A 12,590-nucleotide genomic window follows, 5' to 3' on the forward strand; every position below is an offset into this window, starting at 1 on the left:
CTTACATAAACACTGCCTCAGAGACACCTGCAGTGTGGGACGCAGGGAGTCGGAGGAGGGTGGAGGGAGAGGCAGAAAGCTGCAGGGTGAGAGAACGGCTCCCCACCCCACCATGGAGGGGCCGTCTGTGCTTCCATACACTGCACACACACGCTTGTGCGCGCGCGCACACACACACACACACAGACACAGACACACACACACACACACACACACACGAGGTTGGTTACCTTCTCAGCTGTAACCAGGAGGCAGGGAAGAAGGCAATGCAGTCCTCATTCTTTAGAGACTCAACCTGTGTCCCCAGCCCTCCCCATCTCCTCCCACACCCCCCTCCAAACTCAGCTTGGCTGGGAAAGGAAACTCCCCAGTCTGCTGTGCTCCTGCAAGCTGAGTGTTTGCAGGTGAATCTACTCCAGGTACAGGAGCAGCTCCTGGGGGAAAGGGGGTGGAGGGTGAGCATGGAGAGGGAGGAGGGGGCGGAATCCCTGGAATTTAAGGTTAGAGAATATAGTAGGGGACTGGCATGATAAGATGGTATTTGGGGGCCTCTACGGAAAACACATCCTGCAGGTCAGACCAGCATGGGCTCTGCGGGAGAGGGTGGAGGGTCAGTGCATGCTCAGGGAGAGAGCTCTGAGAGGGGGCAGGACCCGGCCATGCGGCAGTGGCCTCTGGTTTCCAAGTGGCGCTTTCTCACTTTTCTGCCCATCAGTTTACCTGACGCACCAAGTGACTGAGATTGCTGCCTGTGAGTTACCCCGTTGCTCATATCTAATCACAAAGCGCAGACAGGTGGGGAGGGCTTCCCTCTCCGGGCCTGGCATCTCTGGGTTTGAGTCCTCTGGCCTCCTTCCTCTGGGCTGCTCACTCGGACTCTGCTACTGGCCAGCCTGAGCAAGTCGGCAGAGCACAGGATCTCCAAACAGGGGTGCATTCCCCGGCTTCGTCGGAGAGGAAGCTTGGAGCTCAGGGAACAGAGAGCAAACTGGATGTCTAGGCCAAGCTGGATGCCGAGGGGAAAATAGCCCTCCTTTTGAAAGTATTCTTGCATTTTAACTGTCATCGCAGTGAGGCCACCATGGGCAGACCCTGGAGGCTGGAAGAGGGCATCCGGAATGATGTTGGGCTGGTTTCTTATCACAGAGTACCAGGTAGGGGGATGAGCTAAAAATTATAGTTCTTGTTCCCAGCTTAGCGTGGCTATGGGGCAGGTGGTATTTCCTCTGTGTTCCTCCATCTCTTTTGAGACAGAAAGAGAGGACAAGCCCTTCCCCATGGGAAATGTTTTACTATGCTCTATCCTAATCTCATCTCAGAGCCCACTCACAGTGAATAGATCTCAGCTAGGAAGGGAAGCAAACATCCCCAGTGACGATGAAGACCAGACATGGAGGTTTAACTGATCTGTGTGAGGCCACAGAACGAGAGCGTGGCCTCAACGCTCTCAATGTTGAGAGAATGGCACTCAACATATTGTATTGTGACATGTCTACTTCTGGGCTGCCTATCCCACCAGGCAGTGAGCGCCCCAGAGGTGGGAACTATATCTTAGTCACCCTTTTACTTTCAAGCCTCACAATGGGGCCTGCCCAAAAAAGGGCATTCAGTAAACGTCTCGTGAACGCATGAATTGGTGAGTAGCAGAGATGAGATTTCAAGCCAGTGGGGAGAGAGGAACACCTCTCAAAAGGAATGTTGACTCCAAGAAACACCAAAAGAGGGAAAGAACCTTAAGATTTTCCAATTCCAGCTCTTCAATCTACAGAAGCAACTGAGGTCCAGATAGGCTAGATCACAGGCTCATTCCCACATAGCTAATTCGAGGCAGAGCCAGGACTACCACCCGGCTATTCTCACCACGTTATCCCACGAGGGTCGGGGAGGACAGGGAGCCTGCCCAGGGGTGCTTCACACCGGGGGAGGTGTGATTTCAGGCCTTGAGGCACACACGCGCTTGAAAACAAAACTGCGTGATTCAACAAACATCTGCAGCAGCAATGCAATTATCTCTGAGATCTAAGCATTGATCGATGGGAGTTTTAATTACCAAAATTTCTCCATCCTCTTCCACAGAAGAAAAAAATTTTCTGGTGTGTTTATTTCATGGCAAAATATGGTAAGATTCTACGGCACACAGAGGGGTATGTTGCATTTGGGAAAAGGGTGTTAAGCACCATTTTTGTTGTGGTTGTCTCCGCAGATGAAAAAATTGTTCCTTTTGATCTCTCAGACTGAAAAGCAGATTGCCACACGCATCCAAGTTTGGCTTCAAGTGGGAATAGCTCTACCCAATGTGGGGCCTGAGCAAGGGGTTGGGGAGGAGAGAGCGGCCTGGGGCTCTACCTGGGGCCAGGACCTTGAAAGCGGTGGATGATGGGGAGGGGTGACAAAGCACAGGCACTCAAGCCTGGGGGAGACTCAGTTAGAAGGCGAGACAGCAGCCCTGAGTGGGCCCCACCTCTTCAGTGGGTGCCCATGTGACCTTAGCCACCTCAACTACCGTCCCTGCCATTTACTTCACGGGGCTTTTGTGAGGGTCAAATGACATGAGAACTTGCTTTGAGAAGCTCAAAGGGCTCTATAAATGTGAGGTATTGTTATTTCGGTAGGAAGATGCAGGTGGGGGCTGTAGACGGCCGCCCTGGGGTTTTAAAGGAAAAACTTGTTCAAAACCACTCCTGAGGCAGCGATCACCTGCTTTACACTCGCATTGACTTCTCTTTCAGGGCAGCTGTTGGCGTACTTGTTTTGTTTCTGATGCTGAGACCCTTCCTGAACCGGATCTCCATCCCTTCACTGAGCAGGTGCCTGCTGTGCGGCAAGTGCATGTGGGCTCTGGGGACAGCTCCAGGTGGCCCGTGCCCTCCTCCCCGCCAGGCGCTCTCCCTACTCGCCCTTCCCGATACCTTCCTCCCCATTCTGCAGCCTTCTCTTGGCCATGCAGAGATGGACGTGGAGTGGCCCAAGTGGACCAGTGAGGGCAGGGAGGGGCCCACTGAGGCTCTGGCAGGGGCAGCCTAGACCCAGACTCTGCTCAAAGCCACTGGTTCTCCTGCCCACCAGGAGCTTCTATAGACCTCAAGACCTTGAAGCAGTCCCCAAAGAAGGGGAAGCACGGGGCCAGGGCCAGGGCCTGGGCCCTGCTTGCCCTTGCCAGGTCCCACTGCCCTTCCTGCTCTGCTCTGCCTGGGGGAAGAGGTGGGGACTGACCCCCATGGCTGCACTTCCCAGGCTTCCCAGATCCTCTGGATTTAGTTTGGGTTGAGCCATCTAGAGGTACTGGCAGGAAATTAAACGGCAGGAGGGAAGAAGAAGCCGGGATATTCCTACCTCTCCCTGTTGGCATCCAAAAGTGACTGTGGCCTTGACTGTGTCCATGGGGCCCCACAGGGCTCCAGTGTCCCCAGGGATGCCCCAGTTTCTGGACTCTCCCAATCCCACATCCTCCCTTTCTCCGTCCAGCCTAAGGGTGGTAGTTGCTCATTTTGGGGTGCCTCTCACCCTCTTTTTTGGCTTCTCAGACCTTCCTATCACCTACAAGGACTTGTGCCTTTGCAAGTGTCCAAGGTTGGCCAACTTACAGACCTGGATGCAGACAGGCCACAGCCCCTCAGACTCGGGCTTCCTGCAGCTACTGTATTTATCTGTTCACTTTTCTCATGTCTGTCCTGCTCTGCCAGGCTGAAAACTTCCTGAGTGCAGGACTGGGACCATCTCACTCACAGTTGTATGTCCCCAGTGCCTAGAGCCATGCCAGGTATCTAATAGACACAAAATACTTGTTAAGAGAAGAAATTAGTGGAAATCCCTTAAGTTCCAAATAGCGTTCTCCCCATGGGACAATGCTTCTCCTTTGGGGTTCACTCTCCCTCTTTGGAATAACTCCTCCTGGGACAAATCTCTGTTGCTGCCTGGATCACACTCAAGCCATCCAGTCCTACATGGATGATCCTGCCCGTGACAGAGGAAGGCAGTAGCATACAGCAATTAGGGATGAAACTGTGGGGTGGGAGGCCAGGCTCCATTACTACTTGTGTGGCCGTGAGCAGGTGGGGACTATTGATTTAACCTCTCCACACCTCAGTTTCCCCAGCAGTAAAATGGTACTGAGAGTGGCTACTCTGTCCTCAGGCTGTTTAAGAATTACACAAGGTAATAAGCATAGAAGCCTGGCTACCTGGTAGGTGCTGAATCACTGCTATCCCTGGCTCAATGGGGCAGATGAGGAAGGGGTTATCAATGATACCTTCTCCAACATGTGCCTGTCACTGGTTTTCTGTGAAGATTAGAGAACCCCCTGGCCCTCCATCTCATTCACCTTTTTCCTACTTCTTCCTATCCTTTCCCCAGTTCTTCAGAGAAAATAAGCATTTAGAACTGGGATCCATCCTATCACTTTTCAGGGAAGGAAATGGGGACACAGGAAATCACAGCAGCCTTGCCAAGGCCCACAGCCTGTTATTGGCAGAACTGGGGACATGGGGCGTCTTAGTCAAACTCTAGGAAAGCGTGCATCGTCAGCACCAGTGACCCAGGCAGTGCCGGCCACACCTAGGCAGCCCTGGACTGAGCACAGGTGGGTGGGGCCAGCAGGGGGTCCCAGTTGAAGGGAGGTGGGTGCTTTTCTTTCTTGACCTCACAGATCCAGGATTTGGGGTGGTGTGGAGAATGTACCACGACTTTTTGTCATGCACATGTGGTGATGCTACCATGCCCTATTTTGATCATGAACAGAGGGAGGCCTCAAACTGGCAGAAAAGGGGCCACGGCTCCCGGAGAGAAAGCAGCCGCAGATGTGAAACTATGAAGGTGTATTAATCGTGTCTTTTTATTCTGTAATTTTTGTGCTTTGACATTTTGGGGCCTCGCTGATCCTGGAGGGACTGCCCCTCCCAGGGCGAATTCCTAGAAATAGGAAACTCCTCTGTGAGCACAATTTGCTTAGGAAAACCAACCAGTCCAGTGCCCATACCACCAACCACCTCCTCTATCAGATTTTTACACTCCAGGCCACTATCCACCTGCCCAAATCACCCTGACCACTAGGAACAGTCCTTATACCCAGAACCTGTTGAAATGATTCACACTAGCCAACCCTAACCCTGCTCACCCTACCCCACCTGTTCCTCCCACGATGAAGACTCCTACTCAGGTTTTTCCCTGGTTCCCTCTGCCTCCCAACCGAGCCTGGGGTATACCCCATGTGGCCCTGCAAGACGTACCCCCTGCCTCTAGGGATCTGTGAGTATAAAACTTCCTCCTTCATGAGAGCCATTTCTGTGTCTGCATGTCTTCCCACACCTGATTAAAACAAATCCCAGACACCATCAAAACAATAGGGGCATCTATACAAAGCAGGGATTATGATGCTTGTTTAAAGGTTCAGAAATTTGGACCTGGAAGGATGCTTATCACAATTATCCTTCATTATATCCTTGATCCAAACACTTTCTGATGTGAGAACAGCCCCAAGGAGGCAGCAGAAAGAACCATCAGTTTCTCACGCTGAGATCAGGCTGCATAGTGTTTGCCACACCACCACTGCTTTGCATCACCCGTTAACACACCCAGATCACTCTCCCAATACTCAAACCCACGCAAAAACCCACACCAGTGACCTGATGTCCCTGTGCCCCAAGGGGCTCTGGCCAGATCTCAACCTCCCACCCCCACATCCCTCTCCAGGGAAGGTTGTATCTGCACACTTTAAAAAAAAAAAAAGTTGAGCTGAAGATGGCACAAAATTAGTTCCTTCGACAGACGAATTTGCTCCTGAAACACTCTGCCAACCTGCTAATGAGTCGTCTTGAACCTTGCGTGGTGTTACCTCTAATTTTGCAGCCTGCTAGGATTTGAGTTCTGTGGACAGCCTCACATTTGGTTTGGAATTATAGGCTGAGTTGCTGCTCACTCCTATTATTGTGCTGTCAATCTTGTATTAGCGCATTATAATATGGTACACTGAATGCATCTGTTCTGTATATCACAGGGCCTCACTGTCATTTGTTGAATCATTTTGTCTTATATGATTGTTAAGCAATTATTTCATCTCAGGTGGCTTAAATTTTGATTACTGTATACTATTTGCGGGGGATACAAAAAGAGGGGGGGACAACTCCACCATCAGCTGATTTCACCAATTCTCTGCTCCAGGGTTCACACATATTTATGTTAGAGTGCAAAGGCTTCTGATGCCCGGACATGTGTCCTCCAATCTGAGAAGGGAGCCAGGGAAGGGGCTGGAGTTGATGCATCTTGACTTAAGGACTGAAGGGTTGGCAATTTTGGAGGCCAGTGAAGAGCCACGGAGAAAATGTCCTGCTGCCTGCCATCACTAGCAGCTCCTCTTGCTCCCGTCCTGCAGAGAGGGCTCCCACACAGATAGCAGACACAGGGACCTCTTTAAAATGAAGATGAAATGCACCTGGTTCTACCACCTAGTTAGAAGCAGTTATGAAGGTTGAAGAGCTGTTATCTGAGATTTATAGCCCCAAATCTGCGAGATAGCCTCTCCTAATTAATAAGACAAGGAAGACTAGAAAGTTGCGAAAACTACCTGGCAGGGCTTGGAGCCTGCTGTCACCACCGCGATGCTAGCACTGTCTTTGCTGCTGAGCCTATTAGAATGTCAGGATGTGCATTCTCCTCTCCTAGTGGGATGGCAGGGTTCACTGGCTATTACGGAGAAGCAAGTGCAGATTGTGACTTAAGGCTCCGGGAGGAGAGTTAATCAGGGAAGAGCTGGTTGACAAGACTCACTCAGCGCATGACTTGAGAACACCAGGAGGGGAAAAGGGAGAAGAAAGAACCTCTTCCAAAGGCAGCATCCACCCCCTTGACAAAGGGCCATTTCCCCCAGTGTGGGGTGCTTTCTGACTTCCTTTGTTCCCCCCTGAGCATTTTCTTCCTTGTCCCCAGCCTTCACATGATAAGCTCAATTTGACATCCTCTCTCTCTTCTCCCAATGTCCTCTCCTTAATTTCGCTGCATCCTCCAACGTGAATGTTTGCCTCCCGGTCTGGGATCTGTCTTACTCCCTTTATCTCACCTGAAAAGGCTTTCCCCTCTAATCTCTGCTCATTCAAGTCCCACCCATCCTTCAAAGTATGGCCAAGGTCACCTCTTCCAGAAAGCCCCACCCTGTGGTGTTATCTCCTTCCTGAATCACAGCAGCACTTACTGTGAGATAACTATCAGGTTACATCTAACAGCGTTCACTGCACTCTCCCCAAATGAAGTGGACACTTGTTGGCAGTAAGAAGAGAAGCTTTTTGCACCCAGTGGTGCATTCAATGCAATGCAAGGAGACTGTGATAATACTGAAATGAGTATTACCCGGCCCCAGGAGATGTACACTGTCCTTTCTTGATGCCAGTTCATAAGGAGAGCTCTTGGTTAATGAGAGCTTATGAGTGCTGAGGAATTCACATAAATCATCTCATCTAAATTTTCCAACAATCATGAGATGGTATCTCTTATTTCCTCCTTTTACGCATGAAGAAACCGAGGCTCAGGAGGTTAGATGACTTGCTCAGAGTCACACAGATAGTACAGGGCTGACCCAGAATTCAAGCCCAGGTCTGGCTGACTCTAGCACCTGCCCTTTGCCTCCACGACCAAGTACAAGCAGCAGGCTGGCACTGGCCTTTCCCTGCTATGACTGCCGAGCTGGGTTACACCTGCTGCTGGTCCCCAGCACCAGGCACACGATGCAAATGTGAGTCCTCTGGAGTCTGTGAGGAAGCTGGCACTTGCCTTCTGCCTGAAGCAAAGGAGCTGTGCTCTTCCGTTTCAGTGTGAAAAAGCCTCAGAAGATGCCCAGCTTAGAAGGACACAGGAGACAGTCTGTGGACATCGTCTCTATTTCCTGGCATCCTCAGCACTGTTGCTAGTGAAGCTATTCTGCCCAAGGTCTCCAGTGAGCTTCTGAAAGAAGTCAGGACTCATGCATGCAGATGAATATGCCTCGTGGGCATTCACCAGGTCCTCTTGGGAAGCCAGCTCTGTGTCCCAGGCACATCGGCTGTGTGCAAGAGTAGGGGAACACCTGAGTTTGGGAATTGCTTTCGTACCAGCTTATAGGCCACTCCAAGAACTGGCCTCCTGGCTTCATAGTCACAGACCACCTGCAGGGTTGACTCATGCATCCTTTTGCAGGAGACAGGCTCACTTCTCTCCTGTGACTAACATGGAATTACTGGTTAAGGAGGGAAGTCGTACTCACCTGTTGATTCATTTATTCACTCACTTGCTCACTCATCAATCATTTCTTCAACAATGAAACTCTTACTAGACAAATACTGACTCCCTGCTCCAGAATAACTATCTGTTCGGTGCTAGGACTGTCAAATGAGTAAGCGTTTCTTCCCACAGGCGTTCAGGGTCTATTTCTGCACTTTACAGACAGGCAAGACAGAAGTGATCGGAAGCGGCCACCAGCCATGGAGTTCAGAAATACGGCACAGTTCTGGAAGAGGCAAAAGGCAACTCTTCCATCCATGCTGGTCAAGAGGAAATTCAACACAGCTCACAGCCATTGAATCTGACCAGGCGTGTAATACATCCCATCATCTTGTCAGTTAGCAGCTGTGGGACCTTGAAGGCTTCTTAAATTCCCCAAGTCTAGACTTTCTTATCTTTAAAATGCAGCTGAAAACAATGCCTGTCTCATGGAGGTGTAAGGGTTAAATGGAATCGTTTATAAAGCATTCAGCACATGTCAAGCCCAGGTCAAGGCCAACACGCAGGGGCAGGGGGAGGTGTAACCTCTTTCAGTTTGGAGCCACGCAGGCCCCTGCCATTTGCAGCCCTCCAGGGTAAGACTGTAGCTCCCAAACAGCCTGCTGCCCTAAAGCAGTGGCCCAGCAGGTGCACTGAGAGCTCTGGTGCATCCCGCATGCCCCCACTCCCCACGTAGCAGCAACAGGGACAGTGACAGGGACCTGAGATGGGGTGGCCCATCTGGCTGGCAGCTGGCACTGGGCACATTGCCCAGAAGGTGGGGAGTTCTCAGGTAGGGGCAAAGGTGGGTGTTTGAGGGAGCAGTTAGCAGCACTGTCTGCTGTGGCAGGGGTCTCCTGGCTAAGGTCAGAGGGATTCGAGGAGGCCCAGGCAAAAGTTGCCTTTTGCCCCAGAGTGGGGTGGGACGCTGCTCAAGTCAGAAAGCAAAGTTGCAGGGTGTAGGGGAGGGGATGGGACTGTTAGTCTAATTGTGACTCATCTCTCCTTATTTTTCTCCTTATCTCTTCTATTTATTTTTTTTAATCCTCCCAAGTTACTGGGCCTTGAGGACACGCCTAGTATGCGTGTGTGTGTGTGTGTGTGTGTGTGTGTGTGTGTGTGTGTGTGTATTTCTATATATATAATTTTTTTTTTTTGAGACAGAGTTTCGCTCTTCTTGCTCAAGTGGAAGTGCAATGGTGGATCTCGACTCACTGCAACCTGCATCTGCCGGGTTCAAGTGATTCTCCTGCCTCAGCCTCCTGAGTAGCTGGGATTACAGATGCCTGCCACCACGCCCAGTTAATTTTTGTAATGTTAGTAGAGATAGGGTTTCACCATGTTGGCCAGGCTGGTCTCAAACTCCTGTCCTCAGGTAATCCGCCCACCTCGGCCTCCCAAAGTGCTGGGATTACAGGCGTGAGCCACAATGCCCAGCCACTCCTAGTATATTTTTATAATATTTACCAAATAAGACTGGGTGCAGTGGTCCATGCCTGTAATCCTAGCACTTTAGGAGGCCAAGGTGGGAGGATTCCTTGAGCCCAGGAGTTCGAGACCAGCCTGGGCAATATGGAAAAACTCCATCTCTATAAAATCTTTAAACATTAGCCGTGTGTGATGGTGGGCACCTGTACTCCCAGCTCCTAGAGAGGCAAAGGCAGGAGGATCGCTTGAGCCCAGGAAGTCGAGGCTGCAGTGAGCCATGATCACTTTTGCCAGCCTGGGTGACAGAGCAAGACCATCTCAAAGAACGTATTTACCAAATGAAGTTTTATGATGTTCTCTAGCACTTTTTAGTTTATTCTCTTTAAAAAGAAACCCTCTGAAGTGTCTCTGGAGAATACAAACGCATGCGCACACACACACGCTGGGAACAGGAGCTGCTTCAGTAGGTAACTGAGTGGGAGGGAGGTTAGCTTTTCACTGTGACCCTTATCTGTACACCTGCTAACTCAAAATAATTTAATAACAACAACAATGACAGTAAAAAGGGAGTGAGTGCTCTCATTTTAATTGCTGTCTACTTATTTCCAGTTAATTGTCTTCCCCTGCGGTGGCCTGCAGGGGACTCCACACATCTTCTTTAGGACATAACTCCTTGGATGCAAGACCAACCTAGGATGTTTGGCCAACCCATCCACTTCTTTTTTTTTTTTTTTTTTTTTGAGACAGTCTCACTCTGTTGCCCAGAATGGAGTGCAGTGGTGTGATCACAGCTCACTGCAACCTCCACCTACCAGGTTCAAGCAATTCTCCCACCTCAGCCTCTTGAGTAGGTGGGATTACAGGCTCGTGCCACCAAGCCCAGGTTATTTTTGTATTTTTAGTAGAGATGGGGTTTCAGCATGTTTGCCAGGCTGGTCTCGAACTCCTGACCTCAGGTGATCCGCCTGCCTTGGCCTCCCAAAGTGTTGGGATTACAGGCGTGAGCCACCACGCCTGGCCCCAACCCATCCAGTTCTAAAAGGACCAGCCACGGGAGAACCCTCAGTCTTGGCCCCTGCTATGAGGATGGGGCTTGTAAGTGAGGTGGCCGTGGCTTCTGCCTGTCTCTGGCCAAGCTCCTGGAGCCCTCCTGGGCTGGGCCACACCAGTTTGCTCAAGGGGCACTGGTACCGCATCCCCAGATTTCCAACCAGGATCTCACACATCACCATGACATCATCTTCCTAAACCATTAATTTCATGCTATTCCTGTGCCCAGAAACCTGCAATGCCTCGCTTCTCTCCCCATCAAATCTCAGTGTTCTCGGCCTCTGCCACCAGGCCCTTGTGCCCAGCTGGCTGGTTCCTCACTTCTGTCCAGCATGCCACCAGGCCTTCTCTTCTTCCATGTCAGGAAGTGCTGGGCTCAGGATTCTTACACCTTATTCCCCATGCTGGGAGCTCCCATCTCTCCCCTTTCCTGGCTAACTCAGGGCTAATCCTGGCCACAGGCTTACTCCTCCAGGAAGCCTTCCAGGCTTCGGCAAACTCCTATATGCTCAGTCACTATGTGATTTAACCACTGAGAAATACCTCTCATAGTTTATTCAAAAGTATGCTTGTTTTGTCTTCTTAAGTAGATCATAAGCTCTCTGCATTCCCATAGCACCAGGCTTACTGCGGGGCACAATCTTCAAACCTCAAGAATGACCTAATTTGATTTGGACTCAAAAGACCTGGGTTTGACTTCTGACAGCCTGAGTTTGCACAGCTATAAAATGGGGATAATTTTCCTGCCATACAGGATTTGTTGAAATCAGAGCTCGGGAGAGAAGGACCCATTTTGGAGCTGGGAAAAGGAGGAAAAGAAGACCATGGGAGTGAGAAACAGCAGGAGGCAGCGGCTGGGCCATCTGAGCACCCTCAAAATCCAGAACAATGCAGGGGCTGAGAAGAGGAAGGTGGAAGCTGGGCTTTGGGGAGAGACCCCAGTCTCCTTCAGAAGATGCTACCCTGTTCTCCTTTCTGCTCTAAGGCTCTGGGGAGCTCAGAGTTTAGGGAGGTGGTAAATGGGAGAGAAAAATTAAAGGCAAGAGAAGTCTAAGGAAGTCGTCAAAGCACAGCCAAGCGAACAGAATCCTTAAAGGAGGTAAAAGGTAATGCCGTAAATTACAGCTTAAAAGCCTCGTTTTGGGCAAATTGCTTTTTAACAAGCAGACAACCTCTATCAATAGCATCTACCGTATGTTTTTATAAAGTGCAGAAATATGTTTTTAAAAGGCCGGTAAATAAAGTTCCTATCGATTTGAACTCAAGTGTAATCTGTTTTTCTGTCTGCCACCAACACTGGTAATAAAGCAGAATCATGTAATACGGTATTTCAGCTAATGTGACTATACATCACTGCAGGGACGCCCTGCTCGGTGGCGATCTATCATTTTCTATTGGTATTGCTTAGCTGCAGAATTTATAAACTTGCTCCAAATTGATGCAGTGTTCAATTTTCTTTTCCAATTTATTTTTGGTTGAGCCAAGCAATATTGAGGTCTCTGAGCAAGCCGCTGAGCACCACCAGATGTTACCTAGAAGACCTCACGCTCCTTGATAGGAACGAGGAGAACATGAGCCAGTACTTGCCACTCTCAACAGGCACAGAGACAGAGGGCCCTGGAAGGAGATAGGTGATGGAGAAGAGGTAGCTTCCTCCCCTGGGGACCCAGCAACAATTGTGCTCCAGGAAATCCAGGGGCTGAAGGTGAAAGGCAAGAGAACATCCAAGAGAGAAACTGCAGTAATGAACGCTCAAGAGTCTGAGACTTTCACTAAGGTACAGACATCAGTTCAGTAGGTCTGGATGGGGCCTGCAATGGCACATTTCTAACGAGTGGCCAGGGAATGCTGATGCTGCTGGTCCACAGACCACACTTTGGGCAGCGGTT

The 12,590-nt window shown here is 50.3% G+C and overlaps 1 protein-coding gene and 1 long non-coding RNA gene across 5 annotated transcripts in view; one reads left to right on the forward strand and one right to left on the reverse strand.

Annotated features, from left to right (window-relative positions):
- PEBP4 (phosphatidylethanolamine binding protein 4) overlaps positions 1–12,590 on the reverse strand; it is a 289,209-nt gene that overhangs the window by 168,432 nt on the left and 108,187 nt on the right. The window lies entirely within an intron of this gene.
- Positions 225–10,282, forward strand: LOC105740138. Its single transcript, XR_001116150.2, has 4 exons — positions 225–404; positions 2,730–2,807; positions 6,157–9,457; positions 9,891–10,282. It is a non-coding gene; the product is annotated as an uncharacterized LOC105740138 (long non-coding RNA).

This window comes from Nomascus leucogenys, chromosome 8 (assembly GCF_006542625.1).
Source record: "Nomascus leucogenys isolate Asia chromosome 8, Asia_NLE_v1, whole genome shotgun sequence".
Classification (NCBI taxonomy): Eukaryota; Metazoa; Chordata; class Mammalia; order Primates; family Hylobatidae; genus Nomascus; species Nomascus leucogenys.